Below are 14,722 nucleotides of genomic sequence, written 5' to 3' on the forward strand. Positions count from 1 at the left end.
CCCACTCTCTGTAGCAGGGTCTGGAACATCGCTTCCATGGCGTCTAGGCGCCGCTCGACTCTCTCCTCTAGTCGGGTGAACTTCTCACTCCACTCGCGGTTCCGGAACCCGGAACCTCGGGTCACCGTGACACCCGAACCGTCTGGCCCTTGGTTCACGCCCATCGACCACCGCTCGGATGGAGGGCGCCCGGCCCTGGTCGCTGCCCCGTCGCTCCCGGGTGGCTCTGACCGCCCCTCCTCGAGCCTGGGTTCCTCGTGCTCCAGCTGACCCCCGGATTCCTCGTCGCTGGTCATGCCTGTATTGAGAAAAGAAACGCTCCTCGGTGGTACCGGGTAGCGCTAACGGTGAGTCCTGGCTTTATGTGAGGTTTGCCCCGTTCAACAGAGAAACTCTCGTGACACGTGTGGTTCACAAAGAAGGTTTACTCATGTGTAACGTAGTAGTCACAAGCAAAGCCAGGACTGGCTTGGTACAATTGCATCACTTGTTATATTCCCCCCTTCCCACGCTTTTTCCCGCCCCGCGATCACGTTGCAGCTGCGGATTATTGGCCCCCCAATAATCCCCCTTGATTGTTCATGATGGCAGGATCGGTCAGAGTCCATTGTCCTTGATCTCCAGTCCCCCTCCGGCTGGGTTGGTTCCTCCCCGCTACGTGCAAGCCCGCGGGTACTGTGCTGCGTTGCGATCTTGTTTCGCTGCCTGCGGCCCCGTTCCTTGCTGGCTCGCGCCGTTATCAGTTTATAGTTAAAAACTTCCGCTGCGGTTTTCCTGTTTGGCTGGGCGCAGGTGGCCCGTTAATTAGCGGCGCTTTCGGTTCCTCTTTTCCCCGCTAGCTACCGCCGGTGGATTCCGCGTGGTCTGGCTGCGAGCTTCCCTGCAGCCCCGTGCTTCCCTGAAGCCTCGTGCTGACCGAACCTGACACTGTCCTTATGCGTGACAGAACCTCACACATTTTTTATCATTGCCCCACCTATTGTGGCTCTTGCTGTCGCCACAAATGTTAAGAGTGCACCCAGCCACCCACATGTTTGTCCACTGGAGAAAGAAGATTCTATCCTTCAAGTCCTCTCCATTCCACCAAATGTTAGTTGTGTTCATTCCATACCTAAGTTCTTTAAAACCAAGCACTTTATTTCTACCTAGACACGATGTCCCTCTGCTATTGTCTGTGATGTATTTTCCTCTGGGGCCATTAAGATTCTTCGATTAGCTATCGTGCTGTACTATCATATTTCAACTATCTTCTAATTGGGGCAGTCAAAAATATTTTGGGTCTTATCTCCTTGGATTGAGAGTTCCTTTATGGATTACATGTCTGGGGAAAGAAAGGAGAGGACAGGACAGGACAAGAAAAAAGTGATAAAGTTTATTCTGAGCTCATAAAAACTAATGAGTTAGTTCTTTATTGAAAAGTCTTATACCAAAACTAGCTAGATACCAAACGAGTCTGTTCTTAGCCTAGTTTTATTTCATGAACAACATTACCCTAAAGGAATGTGGGAATTTTTGTGAAAATATATAGTATAGAAAAAGGAACATGTTGAAACCATTTCTGTGTTTGCATCATTTTATCTGCCTTTCCTCCCTCCCTCCCTCCCTTCCCTGCTACTTATTTGATTTTCTCTATGTACTGTATATCAAAAAGTGATTGGATGTGTAAAAAGCTTATTTAAAAATTAATATATTTAGAGGAACCTTTGCAGTTAGTTTGAAGTTTCTTATACTGTGTTGAAGGGAAAAGGAGGTGGGAGAATTAATTGGAGACTAAGGCTGTATGATTAATTACTGAAAACTAATATTATTAGCAGAAATGATTAAAATCTTGATCTTAAACAATTCCTCATTGTCAATATGATTCAGTTGCCTTTATTTTTTTTTTTTATCATCAAGTCAAATACTCTATTCTTGACATATCCCAAACCCCCCTTTTCTATGTGGCTTTAAATTCTGCTGGCTCCTCATTTGGGATAGTCTCTCCAAATAACCCTTTAAAATACTAATGGACTATCTAATGCAAGGAAGTCTAGTTGGCAGAAGGTGGGAAAGTTCTGGCCCCAAAAACATCCCACCTTAGCTTCTGGCAGTCCTACTGAATTGTAATCAAGGTGTGATAAAATTTCCTGCTCACAGTTTCACTTATAAAGAAAAGAAGCACTAAGAGTCCATGAATTTTTCATGTACCTTTTATTGGGTTTCTGTTTCAAGCATATTCTGGAAGGGCAGAGGACCCCTAGCGATCTGCCTTTCTGGGCTTTCACACTGCGCAATCAACCCACAGCCCTCTCTCCAATGTTGCAGCCATAGCCTCTGAGTGCATGTATTCCCTGACTGCCAGATTTCTGAATGCCAGACTGATTATAGCAGAAGAACTGTAAGTATATTGAGTCCTCCTGAATCAGGGTAGGGGAACATCTACTCCAGCATTCCAGTTCACATAGCAGCTCAAGAAATGCAAACTGAAGAAGGAACTTCACAAATCCATCCTCCTGACTTGGCAGCTCTGTCTCCACCCATAAAAATGTTCAGTGTGCTCCTTGGTCACCCAAAGATTGTCCACCTCTGAGCTAATGTACAGCAAGGGGTGCACTTGGTGCTTTTGGTATCCCATCTGCCCCATATACTTTGGATCTTCACAATGGAGAGAAAGAATGGTAGAAAAAGAGGGACAGGAAATAATAGAGAACGCAGAACAAGAGAGCGTAGTACAACTGAAGACTGTGTTCAGTACGACTCAACACATTCTCCATGTTTAAAAAGAGATAGAAGGCTAAAGAATAGTCTACCCTCATCCCAGAATACAGGCACAGACAATTCTTAATCTACATCACCTCCCCCAAACAGGTGGCTTTTGGATATGTTAGACGCGATAGCCCTGATCAGTCAAATCGCCTGGGGTTGATGTGAGTTAAAGGCTAAGACATCTGGGAAGGAACCAGTCTGGGTAATGTTGATGTAGAATAACATGTCCTAAATGTCTTAATGGACATGTTTCAAAATTACCAGTGGAGAATACTGAACAATAAGAACAGGGCACCATGGTGGTAGAGGCAGCGATGGATTAAAATAGCTGGAATGTTATTCAACAGAGTCTTGACTCACAAGAGGGTTGCCCCTGGTTACGGAGGAGGCTTTCTGAGATTGGAAAAGACCTTTTGCAAATGTGCTTTGGCCAAGCGGGGGATGTGGACCCTCCTGCTGAAAAAAGAATAAGGACAGAGCTCCTCTAATAGTTCTGGCATGGCAAGTTAAGCATCTCTGTGGGATATATATTCATTATTCATCACTCAGGGACTAATGTGAGTCTCATAGCTGACAATATTCGGAGTCTACCTGGGAAAGTATTCCGCCTGTACATTAAGGTACCGGGTGTTTCTGGGCAAAGCATGCTACTCACTGACAGTCACCTGACCTCCCCTCCTTCTCCCAATTCCTCCTACTCACCCAATTAGTGAATCATCATCTTATGCTCCTACTCTCCCACCCCTCCTTCCCTTATGAAGAACAATTTCTAAAGGTCTTTAAAGTGCTTTCTGCAGTGGGAATTAATTGCAACTCACAACACCCTTGCATAGGTGGCAGTGTATTGTTCACCAGATGGCATAACTGAATCTCCAAGTAAGGGAATGCAATGAGTCAACAAGTGGAGGTGGAAGCAGAATCTAGGAAGGGAAATTAGAAATTCATGTCTTTCTAGAGCTGGATTTTAGAGTGCTGTGAAGTCTGATCCTGGGCCACTGTGTCAGACTGCGTTCATGTCACACTGGAGGGTAGAGTGGAATGGAAGGAAGCAGAGTTGTAGCAAAAGAGAGAGTCTGTTTCAAGTAGGGCTGTGAAAAGCATTGAAGAGGGCCTTTGTTTTGACAGAGGTTTGTGTGATGCACCCCTTCAAGGCTATTTCCCAAAGTAACACAGTCCCCTTGTTTTTAATACTGAAACAGAGCCGCTTTATTGCTTTGTCTTACCTTACTTCTGAAGCCTCTTCTGGCAATTCCACTTGCCAGAAGAAACTTCTGAGCATGCACAGGGTGTCTTCTGATGCTTCCAGTCAACTACTGAAAATGTTACAAGAGGCTTCTACACAGGCACAATGCATGCATGCAATCTTTTATTTACAGGTAGTCCCCAGGTTGAGAACATCCAGTTTATGGACAACCCATAGTTAAGAACGGAGCCTATTGTAGCAAAATTCAAGTTAAATATACTATGATTTGATATGGTTCAAGTTAATTACACAATACTACTTGTACTGTTCCGGCTTACATACAAACTTGACTTAAGGAGAGACCTTGGGAACAGAACTTGTTCTTAAACTGGAGACTCCCTATACCGCAACTGCCATACAGAGGCCCTGAACAATTACATTGCTTCCTTATGTGACAAGGCAGATTGTGTTGCCATTGTGGCATGGAACACTTTGTGAGGAAAAGTCCACTCATCTTACACAGGCTTAATTTCAGTGGTAGCAGCAGAAGCTCTTTATTGCTGCGATCAGTGAGCAAGCCTGATTAGGAAACTTTGATTGGGATCAGGCAACATCTGAATATTGGTATTTAGCCCAAATTTTGATTAAGGCTGGCTGATAGAGATGTGGGAGGATGGATTTGCTTAGTTCCTTTTAAATGTGAAATGCTTCATTTGGATTTTCTTGAGTTGGTATGTGAAGTGGAATGCAGTGTACAATAAAATCTGCATTTTTCCAAATCTTGTAATGCTCAAAAAATTGCATCTGTTAGTAAAAGCATGTGCAGAAGTGCATATATTAGTGGAAAGAGCATATAGAAATGTATATAGTATTAGGATAAATATGTGTTAATATGTGCTGTATTTTCCACAGACATCATAAAATGAGCAAAGAGAGAGAGAGAAAAGAAAGTCATAAAAAAATAAATAAATCAAATTTGGACCTATTCTTACATTTCACTGACAGCCAGCTTTTCTAAAGTTCAAACCATCCAATATGATCTGTTGATTGTGAAGATCTTATCTACCTAAGAGATTATATAATATTTGTCTGGAAATCAATGTAAAAGAGCAGCATCAATCAGGAATATTAAAATAAAAAATGCTGTCAAGTTTTGATCAACTCCTGGTGACCGCTTTGGTCCATGCATGTACACAGCATGGAAGTCGTTTACTATTGTCTTATTCCTGGCTGTTTTTTTGTTTTTGTTTTACTTTTTAGTCTACCTGATACCCTGGTATTCCCTGGGGGGTCTACCATTCAAATGGTTGGCCTCTAACCTTTCTTAGTTTCTTAATTTCCAAGCTCAGACAAAATAAGTTAGGGCCCGCCGGCTACTGAAGCAAGAGATCTTAGACAGGTTAGAGTTGGATGGACAGCTTCAGCACCCTGGATAGCTCTGCAGGTGTTGTGGATCCTCCTGGTCAAATCAGTGGCTGAATATCCTATTCCGCTGTATGCTATTAAATTGTACCATGTTTATCTTTCATATTGAAAATCTATTTTTAGTTAAGAGCAGTTCAGATTACTTTGAAGCAATCAATTCATCTTCCATAATTCTCATTAATCCCCCTTTTAATGTTCATGGCCACATAATGTGACATTGAGTACCTAAGTGTTACTTGAACAAGTGCTTTCTTCTCATTTGCCATGAAATAAGTGTTATTCAGGTCCCCAGGGATTCTTAACCAGAAAATAGATAAGACATAACAAACTCGATAGCACTATATGAACTATATGGAACCCACTGTGATAATCTACATTTTAGGGTAATTAAGGGGAAGCAAAGATATCCCCTCATATCATTTGTAATTTTATAAAACTCCATCATATCCCTTCATCATCAACCAGCTTCCCTCATATTGAAGAACTGATTCAAACTCTGATGCACACCAAGAACAAGAGAGACACCTTTTTCAATATACATTATGTGACAATTACTCTCCTACATGTTTTTGCATATTCACAAATGCTGTTGCAGACCTAAACACCCCCAGCCTGACCCACTCTTTGAACATAGTTGTGCAACTCAGAGAAATACAGTGAGATTAGTCATTCCTTCTGAGTAGGAGGACATTTGTGAGAGGAGGAGGGCGATAGAACAGCCATCAGTTTCTGAAAACTGTTAACATGGCACAATTGGCTTCAAGAGCTATCTGTCACACACATGAACAAATAGTTCCTAGTTACAAGAGGCTGGGAGAAAAATAAATAAATTAAGCTACACACACACACACACACACACACACACACACACACATATTATTAAAGATTTTTTTAAAAAGTAAGATAAAAACCAATTCAAATGAATATAAAGTAAGAAAAAGAAAAGAAAAAGAAAGAAATCAAAGAGAAAGCTAGAAGTGCAAGAAAGAAAAAGAAAAGAAAAATAGAAAAGAAAGAAAAAAGATACAAAGAAGTAGCTTCTGATCTTCTTTACAGCAGTTATAAGTACATTTATAAATTTACCTCTTACTCTATGGTTACAACATAACTCTCTTCTTTCTATAATCTATCCTGTCTAATCATCAAAACCATAAATAACTTTTTATTTACCATCTATTCCTTGGAATACATTATTTATTTAAGAACACTATTTTATTGTATTTTAATTAGTATTTATTCTTGTTTTTATTGTAAACTACCCAGAGTCACTCTTTGAGTGAGATGGGCAATGACTAAATTTGAAATATAAATAAATACATAAAAATAAATCATGTTCATTTTTTTCTTCCATGCAAAAAGTCTATAATGCATTTCCAGTCAGCAATAAATGTAGACTGATCAAATTTTCTCTGATCAAAGAAGTCAATTTAGCCATCTCAGCAAGTTCCAGCATCTTCATCAACCATTCCTCCACTGTGGGAAGTTCCAAATCTTTCCATCCTTCTGCATACAATAATCTTGCTGCAGTTATCATATACAAAGCAAAGTTCCATGACATTTTCCAACTGTTTTCCCATCAATCCCAAAAGAAAAACCTCTGGTCTCAACTGTATATTAATCTTTAAAATCCTCTGAATCAGTGTATGTATTTGAATCCAGAATTTTCTAGCTTTTTTACACATACCAAACATCATAAAATGTTCCTTCTTGTTGTTCACATTTCCAACATAAATTTGAAATGGCTGATACATTCTAGACAATTTCTCTGGTGTCATATATCAATGGTACATCATCTTATAAAAAATCTCTTTAAGATTATAACATAAAGTTCAATTCTTTCAGCTACATATTTTCTCTTTGATCTGTATATTATAACCAGCATTTTTAGGTCACTTTATCATACTTTCTTCCACTTCTTCTTCTTCTGTTTCAAATTTCAATAAAAGGTTATACATTTTAGCAATTACATGTTCATCATTTGTACACAATTCTATTTCAAACTCAGTCTTACAGTGTTGAAAACCATAAATTCTTTTGTCTACTTTAAATCTTTATAATAATTTTAATAAGAACCATTGACAGCTACATCCCTCTGCCACCAGTTCTTCTCTTGATTTTATTTTACATTCCTCTTGACACAATTCTGGTATCTTGCCACAAGTTAGCCATTTGCATTTGCCTATTATTTCTCGTCTATAAAACGTTTCTTGTGCTGAGACCCACAAAGGTGTTTTTGGGCACAACCTGGGTTTTTATCTGTTCCATATTCTCAATATGGCACGTCTAACATAATGATTTTTAAAATCCACATTAATCTTGATTTTATCTTAATACAAATATCGCAACAAATAAATTAAGCTTCTGATCAACTCAGCATTATTATATTGGCTGAAAATAATTCATTACATGGTAATCATCAAATGAGGTCCTTATATAAATATGTGATATGATCATCCTTGGTAAATCTATTCACAGGAGAACAGAGAAGGGTGACCCAAATTATTAGGGCAGTTAGACCAGCTTTCCTATAAAGTAAGACTAAAGCAATTGGTGCTTTTTAGCTTAGAAAGAGGTGAGTAATGGGGAATCTTGATATAGTTAAATAAATTCAAGTATGGTGTAGAGAAAATAGAGAGGAAATTTTCTCATCTCATAATATTAGAACTGGAAGCTTCAGAGCATATTTAATTCTCAATGTAAATGTGAGGGGAGTTATGCCTGATTAAAAAAAAAATACTTCTTAAAAAATAACCGTGATGGATCACTTCTTAAACCATGTGATCCATCCAATCAAATTTGCATTCCTTCTCCCACCCCACCCCCCAGTTTCTGTGTGGGTGGTCAGTTGAGTTATAATTGTTTTAACACTTTGGTTTCCTTAGACACCTCAAATAATGATCCTTTTAAGTCCTTCAAAATTGGAGAGGATCTCACATTGGTTTTATTTAGACTGTCTGACCAATATAAACATAGAAAGAAATAATATTCTGGCATAGAGCCAAACAGGGATGCTGGACTTTACATAGGAAATATTTTTTTGATATTTGCACCACCGAATTTATACTTTCGCATTGTATAACCCAGTTTCCCTTCCATGGATGTAAAATCTCAGGTATATGGTTGGATTTAAACCAAGTTCCCCCCCCCCCCGCCCCAAGATGTACTGTGAAAGAGAACATTGTGCTCTCCAGAATTCTATTGTAATTTGACAGCCAATCAGTAACACATCAAAGTGGTGTTTCCTCATTAAAATTCAACTCATTGAAAGCTATCCCTCCTGAAAGCCTTCTTGGCATTTTGTGCTTTTCCAAAAATGAAACCCAATGGGCAAGACATGGAAGAGAAAGGGGGAAGTCAAACATGAGAACATTTCTGCCTTCCATCTGTTACAATTATTGCATCAGCTTTAATTACCATGGAACTTTTCCATCTTTTAAAGTGTGGCTGTCTTCATCAGATGCTGTCACTGGAACACTTTCTTTTTTCCTCATGGATTATAACAATTCATTATTAACTATTATTCCCTTCCCTGATTCCTACTTTGAATAGTTTCTATTCAACATATTTTATGTTTATATCTCATTTCTCTATCTTTCTAACATACAAATGTACACATTGCTTTTAAGTTAAGAGTGGACTTGGGACTCATATCCCCCACCCAGTTGCATACTGGGCACTGTAGCTCAGTATTAGTACACACAAGATGCACACTTCTACAGAAAAGATGCTTAGCAGAAGAATAATGAGGTTATTTTGATTATTTTAAAATTAAATTTATACCCTGCCTTTTGGTTTCTATGGACCCTCAAGGTTGTTTCCTCCCCAATGACCCTACGTAAAAGTGGTGGCTTCCCACTGCTAATGATGGCAGAGAAACAGCACTTTGATTACATTCACTGGAAAGGTAGACTATTTTTAGTTTAAACTACTTGTGAGGTTTTTAGGGAAGGAAATGTGGCATATAAAAGCTTTCATAAATAAATAAATAAAACTTGGGAGGGAAGGGGAGAAGCAGAGCTCTTGGAAAATTTTTTGACCTTCTGGGGAAATTTGGTGAAGTCTTTTCTTCTCCGATTAATCTGCCCATATATTAGGTTCACTCAACACAGTGAACCGTAATCTAATCACACTTCAGCTGAGTGTGTTGTACCAATCCAGCCCTGTGATTAATTCATGGCTTTGTGGGTCATTCAAATTCAGAAAACTGGATTAATTGACTAAACCTTAGCTAACCATCCTGAGAATACTGTGGATAGCCAAGAAAACAAGCAAATGGATCATTGAAAAAATCAACCCAGAATTCTCACTTGAGGCACAAATGACCAGGCTCAAAGTATCCTACTTTGGACACATTATGCAAAGATCTAGCTCTTTAGAGAAGGCTCTTATGCTAGAGAAGGTGGAAGGAAGAAGAACAGGATGACCAGCAGCAAGGTGGATGGACTCAGTTACAGTGGCAATGGGTGCACTGTTGGAAGATCTGAAAAACCAGGTTAGGGACAGATTGTCATGGAGAAAATCTATCTACCTGGTCACTAAGAGCTGGTGATGACTTGATGCTACATATTCCATCAATCAGTGTAAAACAGCCACTGTGTAGAAAGTGTTGATTAATACATGCACAATTCTAAAACTTCACTGAGGGCAAAATTATTTCTTCAAGTGCTCCATTTGGTATTTGGGTCCTATATTGTACAAGTCTATCAATTTGATGAACAAAAATCTGAGACTGCTTCATTCTTTAATCAATTGTATTGCCTTCAGAATGTTCCATGGCTATCCCTCTGACCTCTGTATCTCTCCACTTAGTTTTCTGAGCTGCCGGCAGTCCACTTTCTTCTTCTACATCTTTTACTTTTCATTCCCTTATCTGCAGAACAAACAGAAAAAAAAGCCCACACAACAAACTCTTTGCCTACAGATTGAGTGCAAAATCCTGGGCAGAATACTAGCTCCTCCATCTGCTTGGCTTCTTCTACAATCTGCCTCTGAAAAGACACTTTTGCATAAATCTTGGGGAAATGCTGCACCTGTGATTATGCTTAAGAAATGGGGGTGTGCTTCTTCATCCTTTCCTCTGCTTCTACAGGGAGATGCATTTGAAGTTAAAATATATACTTTGAAGGGAGGGCTCCAAAATGGACTTCCAACAACTAAAATCTCTGTGTCTGCATAACCTAGTTTGCAGTTTACCCTTAACTTCTTTGCAATTTCAACTTCAGTTCCCAACTGTAAGGTTATTCCAGTCACTTAAAACAGCAATGTCAAGGAAGGGAATTTTTACAGAACAGCTCACAGCAAATTTTTCTTGAATTGATTCAGAAGGCATAAGCATTTACAAGTTTTCTCAGCAGGGCACTTAAAAAACCTTAACCAGTTTCCCAGCCTTTGGTTCTCAGCCTGTAAATTTTGGACTACAACTTCCATAAACCTGGCTGTTCTGACAAAACTGACTATAATTGTAGGCAGATTATCTGTAGGCCGCCAGCTTGCCTATCCCTTCCACAAATGACAAGCTGCTCCTTTGCTCTTGTGCTTTACTAGCGTGCAACTTTTCCATTCTTTTCCATTTGCCTTAGCCAAAATAATTTTACTTTTTCCTAAAAGGAAGAAGCTCCTATAGTGAATTTAACTATGCTGGCATTCCCTATCATAGTTTGTGGGTGGTAGAAGAATTATTTGCCTAATATGTAATATATTTAAATCTTCAGAATAATCTATGCAGAACAATCTGGAATGCAATCCAAAGCCCTCTAAATTCACATTGATAGGGATGTCGAGTCCCTTTACTTTACATATGGTGCAGCTGCATAAACACTGAATGTCTCAGCTCCAGACTTGCAATGCTTTCTACCCTTTGGGTGTCCTGGGTTCACCTTGGAATGTCCTTTCTTTGCAATAATTTCTGTTAGAGCATTGACAGTAGAATGGCAATGATAACTGTATCCCAAGGAAGAAGCTTGTCACAGTGGATTTCCTTTCCACATAGCTCCGCTCTTGAACAAAAGAAGGTGCAATCCATAATGGGGATCTTGTGGCATTCTCCCAGGGATCCCAAGATTGCAGATTTTGATCAGTTTGGATGACTCCCCAATTTTCCTGATATCATTTTCATCTTTCGGGCTACTGACAATAACTTGGAGTCCTACTTGATTGATTCATTATGGGCCAGCAAGTCATTATTAACTCTCAGTGACCACATAGATAGATTTTCCAAAGTAAGATAATTTGGATGTGTCCAAAGTAGGATGATTTGAGCCTGGTCATTTGTGCCTCAAGTGAAAACTCTGGGTTGATTTGTTCAATGATCCATTTGTTTGTTTTATTGGCTGTTCACTGTATTCTCATGAGTCTTCTCCAACAACAAAATTCAAAAGCATCAATACTCTTCCTATCTTCGAAGTCCAACTTTTGCTTCCATAGAGTATCACAGAGAATACCATGGCTTGCCCGATTCTGATCTCTGTAGGTGTAGACACATCACTGGATTTGAATATCTCTTCCAAGGCCCTCACAGCTCCTCTGCCAAGTGCTAATCTGTGGCATATTTCTTGACTGCTGGTTCCTTTACTGTTGACGGTTGGTCCTAAAAGGCAGAAGCTCTCCACCACTTTGATATCTTCATTGTCAATTCTAAGGCTGGTTGTTCTACCTGTTGTTTGGTCTTCTTTATATTTAATTTTAGGCCCATTTTTTTTTTATTGGATTCCTTGACTTTTATTAATAGAGCTTGCAGTTCTTTTGCATTTTCAGCTGTCAGGAAAGGGTCATCAGCATAGCAGGTATTGATGTTTCTTCCTCCAATTTTAAAACTCTGCTCATCTTCTTCCATTCCAGCTTCCCTTAATATATATTCAGCACATATGGAGTCCTATAAGCATTGTTTTTTTTTTAAAAAAAGCTTTTAGCAAAACCTACGTAGTAATACTGATAAAAATAATGCTTTGAAGCCCTTTGGAATCAGTTTCAAATAGGTGGGCATGAATGTATCATCTGCCTACAACTTTTAAAAGCAGCTTTCATACAGTCTTGTGAATAGACATAGCTACTTTAAAAGAGCTGCAGACAGGTCTTGGAACTGTACATGCTCCAACACAACACTTTGGAAGCACTGCATAGCCCTAACACAGAGACCTCTCCCTTTTTTATAATATCAGGGCAAGCCACTGCAGTTAATGTCACCCATCAGTTTTCCTTGGCCCAGTGTCATTTCAAAGAGCTAACCAAGTCTTACAGTCAATAATTTCTTTATTGACAGATTTACTACAGAAGGTAACTTGGCCGAGAGGATCAAATCGGTATGTATTTCGCATCACACATGCACAGATTATTGTATTTTTTGTTAAAGAAAATAGACTTTAAATTTGACAAAGTTGGCATTTTACTGGCAGTAAATTAGCTGACAAGCTGTATGCCTCAGGCTGAAGGGCATTATCAAAAGGTGAGAAATTAATTATTCATTATAAATATGCAATTACGAACCAGGCAGTGAGGACAATCTGTCTTATACCTAGCCTTCTTCATATTCTTTAGTGAAATTATTTTGAATATGTTGGGTTTTTTAAAATCCCCTAAGGTTTTGCTTTAATTGATTTTATACCTCTAACAATGAGAATGTTCAGAAGTGATGCAAACCACCAGACGTACTGACTAGAGGCATCTAGTTAGAAATGGAGACCCTTCTTCTGGGGATAAAAGATATAGAAGAGCTGCCCCATGAATTTATGAGAGTAAATTTGCAAAACGGATTTGCAAAAACTAAACAAAATTGGTTGGGGCATGGATGAAGCATTGTACAGAATTTGCTACTGTGGTAAAAAATCTGCAAAAATCCCTTATTTGGTTTGGGAAAAAATGTCTCTGAAAAAAAAGTGTATTTCTAAAAATTTGTACAATAATAGTAAGTTGGGAGCATATGCATGCAGAAAACTGTGAGAGATAGTTACAGGGGGAGAAGTGCTTCATCAAATTAATTTTCATGAAAAATGCTTGTATTTGGGAAACGTTACATTGGTATATATTCATTAAAAGTCATGCCTTTTAGGAAAAGTTATGTACAAAAACTCTTCATGCTGGGGAAAAATGTGAATGACAAATGGATGCAGATATTTTTCTATGCATTGTTAAAAAAGGACAGGCATACCTAATTTTATTGCGCTTCACAGATATTGCGGGTTTTTTTTTACAAATTGAAGGTTTGTGGCAACCCTGCTTCAAGCAAGTCTATCAGATGATGATGAACATTTTTTAGCAATAAAGTATTTTTTAATTAAGGTATGTACATTTTTTTTAGACATAATGCTATTGTGCACTTAATCGACTACAGTATAGTGTAAACATAGCTTTTATATGCACTGGGAAACCAAAACATTTGTGTGATTAGCTTTATTGATATATTCACTTTATTGTGATGGCTTGGAACCAAACCCGCAATATCTCTGAGGTATCCCTGTATTCCATAGAACAGTGAAACAGTGTGTTTGTGTGCATGTGTATTCACATACACTTACATGTGTTCATCCACACTCAAACTGCCGAAGAAAGGAGTTCTGTGAAAAGCCCAATTGTTCTCTTGTTTTTATTTTGTATCATCCCTGATTCTCCAATCTTTAGGACACGTTTGGCTGTAAAAAGGCATATGTGAATCCTTACCAACCTCAAAAGTTTGTTGTGTGTGTGTGTGTGTGTGTGGGGAAGGAATGTAGAGGGCACACATGTTCAACAATGACCAAACCAAGCTGTGGATCTGTTCTTAGTTGGCTGACTTGTCACATCACCAAGACATTATTTTCTGAAAATCAAAATTCAATTAGATTGGGTTTAGTGTTTGACATTTATTACTGAAGTTCCTTAACACCTTCTCAGATAAGTTATTGCTGAAGCTTTGTACTTGAATAAAGTACTAATTTGTTGTTATTTTTCATGTACTGAAACTTGATTGTGTTTTCATACTAAAATAGTTATAAATATTGCCAAAATGTGGTTCATTCATTGGTTGAATCTAGTAAGAGTTTTTAGTTTTTTAAAAGGATATCTTAAATATCATCTATAGGAGAATTAATGCATTTCTTTTCTTTTGCTAAAAGTCAGCACCAAATTGCCCTAATCTTCTACTGAATATTTTTACTGCAATTTTAAGGAGATTGGTATTGCAATAAAGGATCCTGGGGGCACATGCAGTGTAGTGACCATTCCCCAACTCTTACACTCTTCCATTATTGGAATTTTGAAATTATTCCAACTCTGTGTTTCTGTTCTTTAATCAGAGGACTCTTCTTTTATATGTTGATAGCTAATTTACTTGGGAGCCTTAAGTAAGGGACTTTGTCAAAAGTTTTTTGAAAGTCTAAGATCACAATCTTTGCTACA

This window comes from Python bivittatus, unplaced genomic scaffold (genome assembly GCF_059951505.1).
Source record: "Python bivittatus isolate LINGU-HERP-01145 unplaced genomic scaffold, Pbiv_v1 ctg000530_np1212, whole genome shotgun sequence".
Taxonomy (NCBI): domain Eukaryota; kingdom Metazoa; phylum Chordata; class Lepidosauria; order Squamata; family Pythonidae; genus Python; species Python bivittatus.